Source organism: Sarcophilus harrisii, chromosome 6 (assembly GCF_902635505.1).
Source record: "Sarcophilus harrisii chromosome 6, mSarHar1.11, whole genome shotgun sequence".
Classification (NCBI taxonomy): domain Eukaryota; kingdom Metazoa; phylum Chordata; class Mammalia; order Dasyuromorphia; family Dasyuridae; genus Sarcophilus; species Sarcophilus harrisii.
Genome location: NC_045431.1, coordinates 216749907 through 216767309, shown reverse-complemented (window position 1 = coordinate 216767309; position 17403 = coordinate 216749907). Strand labels below are relative to the sequence as shown.

General features: G+C 38.4%; 1 protein-coding gene across 2 annotated transcripts in view; it reads left to right on the top strand.

Annotated features, from left to right (window-relative positions):
* The window catches only part of MPPED2 (metallophosphoesterase domain containing 2), a 200545-nt gene that overhangs the window by 118902 nt on the left and 64240 nt on the right, over positions 1 to 17403 (top strand). The window lies entirely within an intron of this gene.

Sequence of the window (17403 nt, the reverse complement as noted above, 5' to 3'; positions counted from 1 at the left end):
GTCTAAATAAGTATCTGTTTGGAATAAGATTACCCAAGAGAGCCTATGAAAATATTGGCAGGATTAATTGGTTGGGCCAGACTGTCTCAGACCTGACGCTTTTGCAAAAGTGTGTCGAGTATGGATCTCATTAAATAAGGAGTAGGGTAGGAATTATTGATGAATCAACAATAAATCAACAGTGAAGAAAGACTAAGGAAGACCAAAACTGGGTTTGCCAGGGAGAAGAAAGACCAGAGGTGACGTATTATCTTTCCATTCTTCCGAGTAATAGGGTGATCAGTACTCTTCTGTGTGACAAACCCCTTCTGTATGAAAAAAAACTTAAGTGATCGCAATGTCTGAGTGGCTAGCTAAATGGAGACAATTACTTCCATCTCTGTAGCTGGAGCTTAGATACTGAAATTCTGGGATGTCGCAGCTTTGCTGCTGAATCTTATCAGTTGGGTCTGCTTTTTGGGCCACACAGAAGCCTTGCCATCACCAATTTTCAAAGGGCAAAGTGCTATGGATAAAAGAAGCTGGCTCTGCCATGTCCATCCCTCTATGAATTTTAATTTGGTGCTTCTGGACCTCAGTTTCTTCATCTGTAAAATAAACAGTAAGTTAACTCTTAGATACCTTTTGGTTCTAAATGTATCATCTTATAATTGCCTCTATAAGAAATGGGATGTACTTTTTAGTTGAATTAATTTGAAAAGGAACAAATAAAATCCCAATGTGGGATATCTGAACCTCTGGGATCACAGATGGATAGGTGAAAGTGAACTCGGAAGCTATCTAGTGTTCCTCAGTATATTTTTGGTTTTTTATTTTATTTAAAATCTTTTGCACTTAATAATCATTTATTTTCTCCCCACTTCAAAGTAAAAAAAGGAGGAAAAAAAACAACTCTTGTAAATGATCATTGTTTAAAAAAAAAGTCTGATTTTTGCCTCTTGAATGTATCCTCTCTGTGTTAGAAAGTGGATAGCAACTTAATCATTTTACAGATGAGAATTGCCTAGTATTATATAGGAAATAAGCATCAGAGATAGCATTTGAACCCATCCATTTTTATTTGGATTTAACACTACCAGTATAGCTTAATACTCATGGTCCAGTATCATGAATCTTATATATTCCAAGGTCAGAATTTGAATTGAGGCCTTCCTGATTCTAAGCCCAAGCTACTTCTCTTCACTGTAACCATGCTGCCTCTCTCTTAAAGTCTTGGGCATCTCTGGGGAATCTAAGACTTCTTTTCTCTGAGGACTAAATCAGTATGATAATAATTCAGGTTTTTAGCGGGAGCAAACGCAAGCATAACAAAAGAAATAAAGTCTTTCTTTCCCATCCTAAAACTATCAAACCAGATACCTTTGTTCCCTTGACTGCATTAGACATAAACAAAGTCTGTGCCTTTTTCTGAGCTTCCCCAACCAGAAGCCAACAAGAATGAAAAAGAGTTGGTCCTGGGAATTGGCTGGGGTAGAACAGAGCAAAGCTAGACATGCAGGATTTTGCCTCCCAAGCTGTGTAAACTTTCCTTGGTTAAATAAATACTCACAGAGATGGAGATATTACATTTCCAATAAAACATCTTCACATTCACCCATTTTTCTCTGGCCTAGAAATTTAGGTCACTGGCGTCTGGGACAAACGAACTCCCAATTGCTTTATTACTTCTTGGATAAACAAGTGTACATTAAGAGCCTACTATGTGCCAGCCTTTGTATTAAGAGCTGGGCATATATGTAAAAATCATAAAAATTATAAGGGGACAAAAGTGATTAGGGAGGGCATGTCAGGCATGAGGAACAACCTAAACAAAGATATAGAGATGAGAAATGGAGTTCTGAGATATAGAGAAAGGTAGGTAGATGAGTATAAGTCTTATTTTGAAACCTCTATTCCATTATAGATGTATTCATTTTGTTTTGTTTGATTCTACATATTTGTATGTAATTTTTAAACCAAAAATTTTAGGCAACCAAGTGACACTGTAGTGTACAGAGTTCTGGACCCGGAGTCCTAGAGAGCTGAGTTCAAATGTGATCTCAGATCCTCAATAGCTGTGGGACAATAAACAAGTCACTTCACTTCTATTTAATCTCAGTTTTCCCATCTATAAAATGGGAATAATTATAATATTTGTCTCCCAGGATCATTGTGAGAGTCAGATGTGATATTTGTGAAGCACTTGGCAGATTGGCCCATAGTAGGTACTTAATAAATGGTTGTTTCTTTTCTTCCTATTTGTTACAAAGGAGGACTTCTGTGGGACTGGGGAGGGAAAGTGAGATGATGGGTAGTGACAGATACCAAAACCGAGCTTCAATAAACATTTTAAATTTACATGAGAGAAAACAAAGAAGTAAACAAAAAAGCAGAAGAGAGTAATATTGTTAGTTGTTAACAATGTTAAACACAAAAGTCTCAGTTTCTTATACAGATGTCTTGTTTTTTGCACATTTTACTTTTGTATTTGTTGACAATTATTGTTAATAATAAAAATTAATTTAAAATAAAGAATAATCAAATCATAATGAAACAAAAGAGAAGCTCATTATGGACGGGTGACTCTTAAATGTCAGTCTGAGTAGTCTATCCAAGAGGCAGTAGGGAACTTATAAACAGTTTTGGTTTTTTTTTTGGGGGGGGGATGTGAAAGTGACAGTCACTTTTGCAGCATAAACTTTTTTTTTTTAATTAAAGCCATAGTACCCATGTTTGAAAAATGGATTTCAGTAAACAAACTAAAATGGGGAGTTTGAGAAGTTATTCTTATTCCTCCTTGGAACTATGATGTTAGAGCTGCAAGTTACTCCTTGAGATCATCTCATTCAGCTTCTTCTTTTTACATATGAGGAAATTGAGACTCAGAACTATCAAAACTAGGACTAGAGTGATAGAGCGCTAGGTTTGGAGGAGGAAGACCTGACTTTGGATCCTAAACCCATACTCGCCATCCATTAATTCTTGGACAAAGGGCTCAATTTCTTTGGTCTTCTGTTTTTTTTTTGTTTGTTTTTGTTTTTTAAATCAGCATCAGAGATGCTTGAACCAGTGATTTAAAGGTCCCATTAGAAATCGAAATCTTATAAACCTGAACATCCTGTCTCTCATGCTCTCATGCTCGTTCTTGTCTGTGGCCTGATCAGATACAGTCCCTATTCTTGCTCAGTTGTTTTTCAGTTGTATTTGACTCTTTGTGGCCTCATTGGGGTTTGGGTTTTTTTTGAAAATCACTGGAATCTCCACCTCATTTTACAGTTTAGGAAACTGAGACAAGCAGGATGAAGTAACGCTCTAGATCACATAGCCATATTTGAATTCAAATCTTTTGACTCCAGGCCCATGATTCTGGGCACTGTGGCCACTTAGCTGCTTTTAACAATCCATATGCATAATTACATCTATCCATATACAGTATATGTATATATATAAAATCATAAAATGTTAGAGGAAACTTGAGTCATCAAAAGAATAAGACTTAGCTAATTAAAGAGCTGTTAAGATCAACTCAGTAGATATTATTAAGCACTTATAATGCACAAAGACAAAAATGGAAGCAGACTCTCTTGTAGATCAAGAACTGGAAGCAAACTTAGAGGCCATCTAGTTCACCCCTCTCCCATTTTTCATATAAGGAAAGTGTGGACTTGCCCATAATCACCCAGAGAAGAAAAATCCGAGAGAAGATTTGAATCCATAGTGTCCCACATTCTGTAGGAACACAAAGCATGAACATAGTTAAGCAAGTATAAAGCATTCACTCAGTAGTTTCTGGGGATCAGAAGAGATCCCTAATAATAAGGGAAGAACTCCAGTGAGAGGCATTCTGAGCTGCTCCTGGAAGGGAGACAAGGATTTCAGGGGGTGGAATAAGGAGGGAACCTTCCAGCCACTGGGGACAGCCTCAGCAAAGGCATGGCGGCAGTAGCAAAGATAACATCCACTTTGGTTGGGAGCAATGTGGGGAGAAATATGGACCCTCATTTTGATGGACTTTATATTCCTATGAAATGTATCTTGGGGGCAACAGAGAGCCAATGATGCTTCTCGAGCAAGGAAGTAATAATATGGATGCCTTAGGAATATCAATTAGGCGGCAAAACAGGGACTGGTCCTTTCAACTGAAACGTGTCAATTCCTCCTTTGCCTATGGATATAGCCATTGCTATCAACAGCTCAAACCACAGGAATGTTGACTTTAATAAATACATGGGGATTTGCCTATTATGAGCTGAAATAGAATGGAGATCAGAAATCTGTTCCCAGCTCTCTGAATTAGTTGTGTGATTTTGAGGCAAACGCTTCCCCTTTCTAAGACTCAATTTTTTCCTTTTTAAAATGGGAGTTGGGACCCTGGGCAAGTCATTTAACCCCAACTGCCTCAGCCAAAAAAAAAATTAAAAAGGGGCAGTTAGATGGTGCAGTGGATAGAGCAGCAGCCCTGAAGTCAGGGAGGATCTGAGTTCAAGTCTGTTCTCAGACACTTAACATTTCTTTGCTGTGTGACTCTGGGAAATCACTTAACCCCAATTTCAACAAAAAAGAAAAAGGGAGTTGGAAGGTGGCTAAGAACAGAGCATCTCTAAAACCTTTTCTGATACTGACATTCCATGTCCTGAGGTTAAAGTCCTTTGTAGTCTGATACTCTATGTTTCTATGATTCCTAGGGCATATCTAGACACTTTGCATCCTGTTGGAGAGATTTCTCTCCATTTGGGAACAGGATGCCACATGGAGGTAGAACACAGATGGACTACTTTGAGAGGGCTGTTTGAGAAGCTGGGATCTCTTCCTGAGCCAAAATCAGGCTCATCCTTGGATATGATGCCCCAAGGTTCAGGTGATATGACCTGGTATTGTGCGATGATGACTCTCAGCCGAGTGAAGCTCAGTGTCTACCTTTGCTTATTTGTATTCCGGTGCTGTAACCTCCCCTGCTCTCATGTGTCTTTGTTCTATTAATCTGCAAAACAGGGCTCGACTTGTGATTAGTCCTCCGAGCTTGTTTCTATTAATCAGTCTGCAAAACAGGTCTACTTGGATGCTTTTGTTGTAAGAGTCTAATGCACTCTCCTTGGCAGCCTGTGGCACCGGGCTGCTGGCTGGTGTCTCCAAGGGGACCTGCAGAGGACAGTAGGTTTTGATATGCTGGCTGTGTTGCTGGGAGGGAAGCCGTTGTTTGAAGAGCCCCCAGAAAAAGTGCTTTGATGATTTTTACAAAAGCTGCACTGGAAGAAAAGTTTACTAGGAATAGAACTGGAGGCATCTTTTAGGGACTAGAGGTAGAACTCCCCAGTTACAGAGAGCAGGAAGGTACACTTCAGAGGGTGTAAGCCTGGCTTGCTTCATGTTAAGGAACAATGCTGGTTTTGTTTTTGGTGTTATATAGTGCTATCCTAAAGCTATACTTGAAACAATGTGTTGGGATGCTTATGGTCCCCCCAACTAATATCCAATATTAATAGCAACTAATCACTGGACTAAGTAATTATGGCTCTTATTAGTCTAGCTTTTCTTTTGAATACTCATGAGACTGGAGAGAATTTTATAAATTAATTCCCTTGCCTATTCTTTTCTTCCCAGGTCTTCCCTTCCCTTCTCAGTCCTTCTTTTCCCTTCCCAGTCCTTCTCTTTCTTTCCCTTCTCAGCACTTCCCTTCCCTTACTTTCCAGTCCTTCCCTTCCCTTTCCTCTCCTCCACTATTTTCTCCTTCCTTTTCTTTTTTTCTCTTTCTCGTTTCCCCATCACAAAGGGAAAAAAAAACAAAGCAAAACACAACAAGAAAAAAATAAAACCTAAAAGCCTCTCCCTAAGGTAAGGTTTAAAAAAAAAAACCAACCCTGTAGTTTAGTTTTCTTATCTTCATTATCAAGGGACAAGGACAGACCTCCCCTGTGGAGATGCTGTATAGGTTAACTGAATGATAACTACAAATTGCTTTGTAAAATGCTCATTATCATCATTTAAAAAAAAAGTCCTGCATTCTCCAAAGTATGAGAGAACATACAGTAAGAAAATTATGTTAAGACACAAATTTTCCTCATAGTCATGACTCTTAAAGAAAACTATGTTCCCCTGGAACAAAATCTTTGGTTCCAACCAAATATTGCATTCCCTTCTTGGGAGATCACCTCCACCAAAAAAAAAAAATAAAATAAAATAAATGTAAGCAAGGAGCAAGCTATCAGAACCCCAAATTCAATTTGTCATCAATGATAAATTCAGTTTTGTAAAATACTTTAATCCATTCTTCAGTATGATTTATTGGTTTCCATAGTTAGCAGGGGTATATTATATCTTACACAGAATTTAGTGAATAGAATTTCTGCCTGGATTTGAGGAGACCTCAGAGTTAGTGGATCTCAGTTTCTGAGCAAGGATCCACAATACATCATCCCTCATGAATGTACATGTTAACTTTCCTACTCCACAATGAAAAAGGGAGCCCCTGTGCATCTGAAGGTAGCTCAGGCCACACTGGGCCAACTCAAAGTATCAGGACATTTTTCTGACCTCAACTCTAGCTTTGGGTCTTTGCAACTTCTACACTAATTCTGCCCTTGGCGGCCAACATAAGCCCTTCAGATAAAACAAAAATTTCAGGAAACTACATAGAAGCAAAGATTAAGGTTTTTTAAAAATTTTTAATCATATTTTATTTTTTCCAATTACATGTAAAGATAGTTTTACGCCTTTTATTTTAAAAAAAATTTAAATTCCAATATTTTTTTCTCCTTCATTTCCTTATTTCCCCTTTCTCAAGTCAGCACAAAGATTAAGTTCTAAGCAGACTGGACAGAGAGTTACTTTTTAAAGAAATAATGACAGTTACTAGATCTCCTGGGCACTGATGACTGTTGAAATGTCAGGAAGGAAGGGAGAGAGAAAGAAAGAGAGGGAGGAAAGAAAGGAGAAAGGGAGGAAGAAAGGCAAGGAGGAAGAGAAGAAGGAAAAAAGTAGGGAGAAAAGTAGGAAGGAAGAAGAGAGGAAGGAAAGCAGTAAGGGAGGGAAGAAGTAGGGAAAGAGGGATGGAGGAAGGAAAGCAGGAAAGGAGGGAGGGAGGAAGAAAAGCAAGGAAGAAGGGAGGGAAAGAGGAGAGAAGAGAAAGAGGGAGGGAAAATGGAAAAAAAGAAGGAAGGAAGGGAAAGAGGGAGGGAAAATTGAAAAAAGGAAGGAAAGGAAAGAGGGAAGGAAAAGAGAAAAAAGAAGGAAAGAAGAGGAGGAAGAAAAGAAGGAAGGAAGACAAGAGAGAGGGAAGAAAGAAAAAAGAAGGAAAGAAGGGAGGGAGGAAAAGAAGAAGGAAAGGAGGGGAAGAAAGAAGGAAGGAAGGAAAGAAAGGAAAGAAAAAACGAATAAGGAAGGAAAAAGGAGGGAAAAAGAAAGGATTTCCACTACATAGGCCTATATTTATTTTAACCAAACAATCCTTCTAGGGGCTATTTCTCCCTTCAACTTTATTTCTCTTTTCCTCCTCTCCTTTGTGTGTGCAGAAGGCCTACACTAGTTTCCCAGCTCCTGGAGCTTCTGGTACAGTCCTTGCATGTGTATTGGCCATTCTGCCCCCAATTTGCCATGTTCAGCCTTCCCCTCTCACCCCCAGTGCTCCCAGCTTCATTAGCTGCTGTCTGGTCCTCCTCGATCTTTCCCAGCCTCCAGTTCACTCAAATACCAACATCACACCAGTGCCCTAACCAGTTGAAACAATCCAGACCCATTTCACTGCTTCATATCTTATCAGAATCTGCTACTGACCCAGGCTCGGCTCCCCCTCTCCTGTTTCCCCCATCCCAGGCCTGTCTTTAGCATCAACTGGCCCCACGTCTCCCACTGTCGTCTGCTTCTGTCCCTCTGGATTTGAGAGGTAGAGTCTGTGTTCTGGAGCAGTATTTAGCGCGTTTCCCTGTTGGCACAGAGCTTAAAGTGGATTATCACTCCTGTGACTGTGGGAGAAATAGTTAACCTCCTAGAAGGCTGTTTTTTCTTGACTTCAGAGAATAAATCGGATTCATTATTAATGACCACAAATAAGAAAAAAATGAAAAGGCATTTACTATTTTGACTCTCATCCTGGCCTGCCTTCTTGGGAAAGCCTTCACCTTAAAGCACAGTTTAGCAAGCAGGTGGTGGAGAGTTTTCCATTGGTTGTGTTTATTGGAGAGCAGTAGCCCACCGTTCAACGCACTACCCCTATGTGATTTTTCAGCTTTTCATGCTGGACTTTGGGTTTTCTAGCAGGATTAATTGTGTCAGGCAATCTACAAGCATTTTTCAGATACCTTCCATGTGTTAGATATTGTATAAGGTACTGCAACGGGCACAAATACAAAGTGTAGAACAATCTCTGCTTTTAAGAATCTTGGAGATGCTCTTTTCATTCCTGTCCTAATTCACAGAGAAACAGCCCTAATCCTCTAGATTATTTTACTTAGCTGCCTACATATGTTCCCCAGTAGATTATAAACTCCCTGAGGGCAAGAACCTTTTAATTTTATTTTATTATATGTATATGTGTGTGTGTGTATGTATGTCTAAAACAGAGCCTGGCACATGGTAGATACTGATCGATGGATTTATTATTGCATTGGTACAATGCAGAAATTCATTATTACTCATATAATGACTAAACAGAAAGGAAATCTGAGTTTTTTGTTGTTGTTGGGGTTTTTTAATCTCCTCTCAGGCCAATTTTTCCGACGATCTTAGTTTGAAAGTTTAGTTGAAAATGCTTGAAAGTCTTCCTCCTTTTCTGGAGAAGCATAAAATTGGGGATGTTAAAGGTCTCTGACTGCATCATTTTTTCCATCCCGTTGGCCAGTACAGTCTTGATCCCTTCTGGTATTATTCCCCAGTGTTTATGGGAGCAGGAAAGCTTTTGTCTTTTTCCCTTTGGGAAAATGACCCACTATCTTTACTTCTCAGACATGTTTTTTAGCCTTTGGGTTCACAGCTCTTCCAGCTCCATTTTGTTCTCATGTTAGCTTCATCTTGGTGCCCATTGTATCAGGGCACATGGGTACTTATTTGTCCTTTCTCAATTAGCTTGTTTCAACAGAGGGAAAAGAAATCCATGTATACATAGATCTTTTTCTAGGTTGAAATAATCAGCTTGACAGCATGACTTTTGAGTCATTTTTCTCTCTTTTTTTTTTCCTTCAAAATATCTGATTTGGGGGAGATGAAAGGGAGTAGAAGAGAGTTGTGATTTCCTCAGTATTAGAAATTCCCAGAGGAAATTCCCTTCACCAATGCACATTTGTAACTCATAACATACTCTAATAGAGTTGTCTGGATCCTTGAAAGGTTATAACCTGCCTGACATCACAGCCAATATGTGTCAGAGACCAGACTTGAATCTTTGTCTTCTCAATTCTCAAGAGTGACCCACCATATGCAGCAGCACCCTACCTCTCTGGTTTTCTGTGGCCCATAAATGAATGTGATCAATTCCACAAATAATTATTTTCCTCTCCTGTGACTTAAGTTCTACATCATTGTTCTGCTCATTGATGTCACTGATTTTTTAGAGTCTTGGATACTATTTTCCCAGTAAGTCATCTTGGTGATTTACTTATTGCCCAAGAGAGAAAAAGAAAAGAGAAGCAAAGAAAACAAAATATCCTCAAAGATGGGAACGATAAAAAGAGCTCACATTTATGTATGTTTGTTTGTTCGTTATCACCTCTCAGTGTAGTGTACAGTAAATGCATTATTGGCTCCATTTCACAGATGAGAAAACTGAAGTATACAGAGGCTGTCTTGCAGTTAGTAATCAATCATTTAGGTGCCTGCTATGGGCTAGACACTAAGAATGCAAGTCCAATCAGAAGTTCAAGGTGAAGTCAAATCTCTCCTAACTCCACCCCCCAAACTTTTCTTACTGGATGCTAGATATGGATGTGACATAATTAGATCTACATTTTCAATGTAGCTTGCTAAGATAAGACAGTATTTATTCAATCAAGCAACAGACACTCATTGAGCACCATTTATTTGCAGACTGGGTCAAATTTATAATCTAGCAGGAACAGATGTTTGATGTTTTGCAATAAGTATCACATAGAATAAAATATTTTAAGAATATCACAAAATGCAGGGCAGCTAGGTGGTGCAATGGGTAGAGTGCCAGACCTGGAGTCATGAAGATTCTCTTTGTGCATTCATATCTAATGGAACACTAACTCTGAAGTCAACAGATTCACAGTGTTTGCCCCTGCCAAACCCTTATTATGGGACCATGGATGAGTTACCACTCTGAGTGACAGAGATTCTCTAAGACCTTAAGTTCTCACTCTACATTGGTGGAGGGAGTTTCCACACAGGAAGCTTCTTACTTTGATCCAATGTCATGGATTTGCACTACTCCCTTCCCCTTCTCATGCAGAGGGGTAGCTGTTTATTCTCTATTCGGAGCTTCTTTATTTAGGAAGGGTGTGGTTTTGAAGGTTCATGGATCACAGTTCTAGAGCAAAAAGGAACCTCAGAGCCTATCTAATTCAACTCTTTCCCTTTAAAAATCAGAAGACCAGAGTCTAAAGTTACATGGGTAGTGAGTGACAACAGACTGCATAAAAACTTGGTCCTTAGTCTCCCAAGTTAGTTAGGGCTTTTCCCCTAGTCTCTAGTACTTTAGATAAGTTAAAAAAAAATGATAAGGCTGTTAGGCTTATAGATAAGCACCACAGATAAGGAATAATCCCAGGTAACCTAAGGGAGAGCTTGTTAGGTTCTATTCTCTGCTTTCAAACCCTCATTTCTGATAATATTCTTCATACTTTACTGTACTTTAAATCAGACTCTGAGTCCATTTTGGGAAGGAAAATGATAGGGAAAATGTCTTCCCTTCATTAGAGGAAGAGATGGCATTTCTAAAAGGTAATTCTTTGAGACCACTTGTAAAGTCCATCTTCCTTCCTCCTGGGCATCCCTTAGAAAGAGCTAAGGCACATTCCCAGGAATCTCGGGCAACTGATGCTGCTTTACTCTGTAACCAAGATTAAATTGGCTAGAATTAGGGCAGAGGAGCAGAGGAAAAAGTTAGGTAAACTTGGGATAGATAGATGGAAGGGTGCATAGATAAGTAGATAGATGATGGATACAGATAGATAGATGGATAAATAGAGATAGATAGATGATAAATAGGTAGATAGAAGGGTACGTAGATAAATAGATAGACAATAATGTTTTGGTCATGTATACTTATTTTGTATCTAAGTTATATTTTAATATATTTAACATCTACTGGTCATCCTGACATTTAGGGGAGGGGGTGGGGGGGTAAGAGGTGAAAAATTGGAACAAGAGGTTTGGCAATTGTTAATGCTGTAAAGTTACCCATGTATATATCCTGTAAATAAAAGGCTATTAAATAAAAAAAAAAAGATAAATAGATAGACAGATGATATAGATATATATATATAGAGAGAGATAAATGGAAGATAAATGATGGATAGAAATAGATGGATAGAGACAGATAAATAGGTAGATAGAAGGGTAAGTAGATAAGTAGATAGATAAATGATAAAGATAGATAGATGGATGGATGAATAGATAGATAGACAGAGAGATAGAAGGGTACCTAGATAAGTAAATAGATGGATGGTATATAGATAGAAAGACGGAGTGATAGAAGCATATATAGATAAGTAGAGATATAGAGATAGACTGATGGATAGAGACAGGTAGATAAATAGATAGAAGAGTACATAAATAAGTAGATAGATAATAGAGATGTATGTATGTATGGATGAATAGATAGATGAATGAAAGGGTACTTGGATAAGTAGATAGATGGCATGATGAATAGAGATAGCTAGGTAGATAGATAATTTAAAAGTAGTTGAAAGCCTAATGGAGTTGGCTTTAAAGGATAGAGAAAGCCAAAGAGGCATTTTTCTCTCTTCGTGGTTTGGGGATTTTATTTAAGAGATTGGGAAAAAATATACACATTGGCAAAATTTTAATAGTCCTTCAATTAGACCATAGTGTTACATTTTATGCAACATCAAAAAGAAATATATAGTTATTATTTGTTATTCTTTAGATTTTTTGAGGTAGCTAGATGAAGCAATAGATATATTATTTTTGGAACTGGAGTCTGAAAGATTTGCGTTTAACTTCTGTCTTAGATTAAAAAAAACTGTGATCCTGAGCAAGTCACATAAGTTTTTTGAGCTTCAATTTCCTCATTTGTAAAATAGGAATAAAAATGATACCTATTTCATAGGGCTGTTTTGAGAACCAGAAGAAATAATACATGGAAAGCACTTCACAAAGCTTACACTAGTTATTGTTATTGTTATTGTTGTCATCATCATCAGGCTGGTCTTGTCATGTTACCAGCTTCTTATAATAAAATTCTCTACTAAAATAGATTTAAACCTGGTTTTTAGCTTATTTTTCAAAAAGAAATCAATCAGTAATCAAAATCACCTAAGTCTTAGTTTCCTGGGACAATGAGATTATCAAAATGTGTCCGAGGCAGAATTTGAATCCAGGTCTTTTACTTTCCATAACCAGCTCTCAGACTTCTTGCTTGATGTTAGTCATCCCTATGTTTGTTACCCTATCAGGCTTAAAAATATATCTGTCTAATAATTTCATATTTATTTTGTTCCTGATCTGTGATTTCATTGGTCTAGGGCAGGGGTTCTCAAACTACGCCTGTGGGCAGCAGCTAAGGACGTTTATCCCCCTCACCCAGGGCTATGAAGTTTCTTTATTTAAAGGCCCACAAAACAAAGTTTTTGTTTTTACTATAGTCCAGCCCTCCAACAGTCTGAGGGACAGTGAAATGGCCCCCTGTTTAAAAAGTTTGAGGACCCTTGGTAGGGAATATATAGTGTAGCTATCTCTGCAGATCATATGTCCTTACCATAACATCTTCAATAATTTCTTGGGAACACTGAGAGGTAAATATTTTGCCTACCATCACTCAGCTAGTATATTGAGGGCATGAAGTCCAGGTTCACAGGTTGAACCCAAGTCTTCAGACACCAAGGACAGCCCATTAGCGACTATGTAACATTATCTCTCAATGATGTAATTATCTATAAATGTCCTTTGGAATCTGAGCTTACAAATCTTTCCTCTGCTTCTTGGAATCCTTTTTTCCCCTCATTTAGCTCAAATGTCACCTATTTAAAGTCTTTTCTGATCGTGTCCCCTGTTAATACCTCTCACCTAAATTTTGTTATATTCATGTTGAATATAAAATTTGCATTTGTTTTCCTACAAAATGTATATAGCTATATGCTCCCTCTTTCTCTTTGCTGTTGAATTTATGCCTCCTGAGGACAGGGACCATTTATTGATTTCTTTGTGTCGCATCATCTAGGATATAAATAAAGAATAGTAAAACAAAAAATATTTAAAAAAAAAAAAAAAAAAGACTTCTGCTTTCCAGGTGCTTATGCTCTAGTGAGGGGAAGTTTACAGACTACCGCCTCAGTCACTCCATTGGACCATAATTTCTAGATAGAAACTAATAATGATCAAGTAAAAGGCATTTATTAAATTTATTTATATCCCTAGCACAAATCCTGGCATATATCAGGCACTTAATAAACGCTTGTTAAATGAATACTCGTTCACTAAAAATTCACAGTCAGAGCAAAGGCACTGTGCCCTCAAAATGAGTGGATAAGAGAGGAAATGCCCAACATATATACAGACAGACAAAAAACGTATCCTTTTCAGGAAAATCTATGGGAAGAGCCAGATGAATGTATACACACAACTGTATAGGCTGTGGGGAAGGCAATATAGGGAATCACCCTCCCCCCTTTTCCTCTTCTCTCAAAAGCTGTTAAAATGTAGGACCTGCTTGTCTATTTAACCATCAATCACTGTCGAGACCTTTGCCAGTCTGTCTGTTGGGGCATTGTAGTCCTATTTTTATCAGTTCCTTCCTGTACACCAGACATTCAAAATAGCCTCAGCAGAGGTCAGAAATATCTTAATGGACTTGGTTCCCAGAGATATCGGTGACCAGAGGAAGAGTTTTGTTGAAATTTCTTCCTGAGCTGATTAAGAAGGTGAACTGGGGCAAGGTGAAGAGAGATGGGGAACTGGGGCTTTCAGAGTCCCAGGGTAGCATTGAACAGGCATGAATGTGTGTGTGTGTGTGTGTGCACATACATGTGTGCCCCAGTGCACCTGTGATGAGGATGGTACAAGAGTGATTCTCTCCCTGGAAAACCTGCTGTGTGCTGGAGCAAAAATCACTTCCCTTTTGCAGGTTAATGCTCATGAATGACATTGTGTAATTGTTTGTAGCAACAAGGCCTCTCCGTGCTGTAACCATGTTTTTCATAAACAAACTTCCTGGAGAGATCACATTACTCATGCACATCTATATACAAAGTCCCTAAGCCTTTTCAAAAAATCTCTTTTGTGCTTCTTATATGCATTTTCTTCCTCCTCCCCCTACCATATCCTCCATTCTTCTCTGGCACCAAAAATCAGCCCTTACAACCACTCTGAACTGAGTGGCTTTCATTCCCACAGTTGGGGTCATTGTGCTCAAAGTGCTTTGCAATCTGCAGCAGTTCATAGGATTATTCAGAGTTAGAAAGCACTTTAGGTGAGACAATCCAGTCCCCTCATTTCACAGATGAGGAAACTAAGATCGTAAGTGATTTATCCAGAGTCGAACAAATAAGTGCCAGATTCAGAATCTGAACCTCAGATCCTCTGATTCCAAATCTGGTGACTTCCTTGTATGTCTCATTTCTAAGACTGAGATACAGGGTGTTGATTCTGGCATTCCCAATCAATTGACAATCCCAAATCAACCCATTTTAGATCTACATTCCTATCACAAATAACTCTGCCCCCCAAATTTTGTTATATATTGATTATCTATCAAACCACCTTGGGCTGTCTACCTAGCAATTGAATTTTGGGTCAGAGGCTATGAACAATTCGCAATCATCTAGCATCATTCCAAATTGTTTTGTAGAATGGCCAGATAAACCCATAGTTCCAAATGTTTTTAGTTTGCCTGTATTTCCGCCATCACGCCAACAGTAACTATTTCCAGGTTTTGTCGTCTTTGCCAATTTGCCGGCTAAGTAGAAGAACATCACTTACTCAAATTTGAATTGTTCTTATAAGTGATTTGGAACATTCTTATATTTGATTAGAATGTGCACAGAGTTCTTTTTTTCTTTTTTTGCTGAGGCAATTGCAGTTAAGTGACTTGCCCAGGGTCACACAGCTAGGAAATATTAGGTGTCTGAGATCAGATTTGAACTCGGGTCCTCCTGACTTCAGGACTCTATCCACTGCGCCACCTAATTGCCCCCACACAGAGTTCTTACTTCTCCATATTTTGGCTACCTGGGTCACAAAATGAATCTAGTGGGGTCTTTTTGTATTAATTAAAATGCTACATGAAATTGGTTCTGGAGAGACAAAGAGTCTGCTTCACATGATCCAACCTCCAGCTCCTTCCAGATCTGACTCAGGAAAATAGATCATGAACAAAATCACCAGGACTTTTATTTTAATTGGAGGCAGCTCTCGTTAGGGTAAAAAAGAGACTAATCTTTTTTTTTTTTTTTAACCTCCTTTAAAAAAAAAAGCAAGAATGTGATGTTTTCTACCATGCTTTTCTTAACTCAGATATCAGTTCTTTTTTTTTAATTTCCTGCAATGAATTTATGACATGCATAAGTATGTTCTTTTCTGCTCAAGTTAAAATTTTCAGGCTATAATCTAGTTTAGTTTAAAGGGCATCAGGGCTCATGAATTTTGCTTCCTTCCTGGATGAATCAAACAAAGATATAAATAGTTTGGTGGGGTGAATGAGACTTTTCTCCATCTCTTCCAGCTCACCTGCTTTGGCTTTCGGGGCTACACAGGGGATTAATGCTATTAATACCTGAAATGCCTTCCTCGTGGGATGGTTATGAGCACCAAATGAGATGGGGTGTGTGAATATTATCAATTTCAATCACATCTAACTCTTCATGACAACATTTGGAGTTTTCTTGGCAAAGATACTGGAGGGGTTTGCCATTTCCTTCTCCAGCTCGTTTTATAGATGTGGAGATTGAGGGTAATAAGGTTGAATAACCTGCCTAGCTGGGTTTACTCAGCTAGCAATGTCTGAAGATGGGTTTGAACTCATGAAGATGATTCTTCCTGATTCCAAGACTATTGCTCTATCCCTGTGTGTCTCTGTGTGGGTATATGTACACACTAATACACTATGTGTATGTATGTGTATATATGTATATGTATGTATATATACACATATATACACACATATATATACACATATCTATATACATAATATGTCTGTGTATGTATATATTCACGCATACATAAAATTTTTTTAAATTGAAAAAAAAATGGAAAGGCAGCATTGAGTGAGGTCCAGTAGAATTCTAAATGTCAGGAAGATCTGAAAGTAAGTCCTTCTACCCATTTACCATTTATGTGAGCCTGGGTGGGTCCCTTTGCCTTTCGATCTGTTTCTTCATCTGCCAAATGAGAGGAGTCAGACAAGGTCCTTCTAACTGTACATCAATGCTCATAGGACTATAATCCGATGAGGCTTTTGGAATGAGGGAACCTGGGTTCTAGCCTGTTTCTGCTATTTGGCTGTATAATAATCTGAGGCTGATCTCTTTATCCTTCTGGGCCTCAGTTATTTCATCTGAAAAAAGAGTAGTTTGAAGTAAATGATCCCTAAGATTTCTTCCACTTTCATCTTTTTGTTTATGCATGAATGTCCTGGGTCCTGTGTAATGTTTACAAAGCATTCATTTTTAACCTCCTTTAAAAAGAAAGAGCAAGAATGTGAGGTTTTCTACCACGCTTTTGTTAACTCGCGTATCAATTCTTTTTATAGAAAATAACATTAAAAAAAACAAGCTTGGAAAGATGATTTTAAAAAGTCAGCTATCTTTGATTGAAATATGAAATAGGGGAAGTCTGAAGCAACTCTGATTCCTGTTGATTTTAAGTACATGCCCGGGTCTTTGTGCATGAAAATCAGAAAGAATGATGGTGCTGTGGGAAGATGTCACTTTCTAATGAGATTGATCAAGTAACCAAGAGAACCAGAAGCCTGCTGGGTAGCCCAGTGAAAAATCCAAACCTTTCTCCTTCTCTGTTGGACACTTTAAATTGTGTCCTTGTCTTTCTGGAAGAGTAGTGAGCTGCCATCTCTTTTGGCCTTCTCAAAACAACGGGCCACTTCTGGGCAGGACTAATTAACCAACGTAACCCAATATCTTCCGCCCATTTCCCCCAAAGAAGGAAGTACCAGTCATTCTGCCTAATCAGATCACACTTCGGAATGGGACAAGGGACAAAAAGGGACACGATTTCTGACCTCCCAGATGTTGGTTTGCTAACCCTGGGCACACCATGGAAGACCCTGAAAACCAGAGAGCT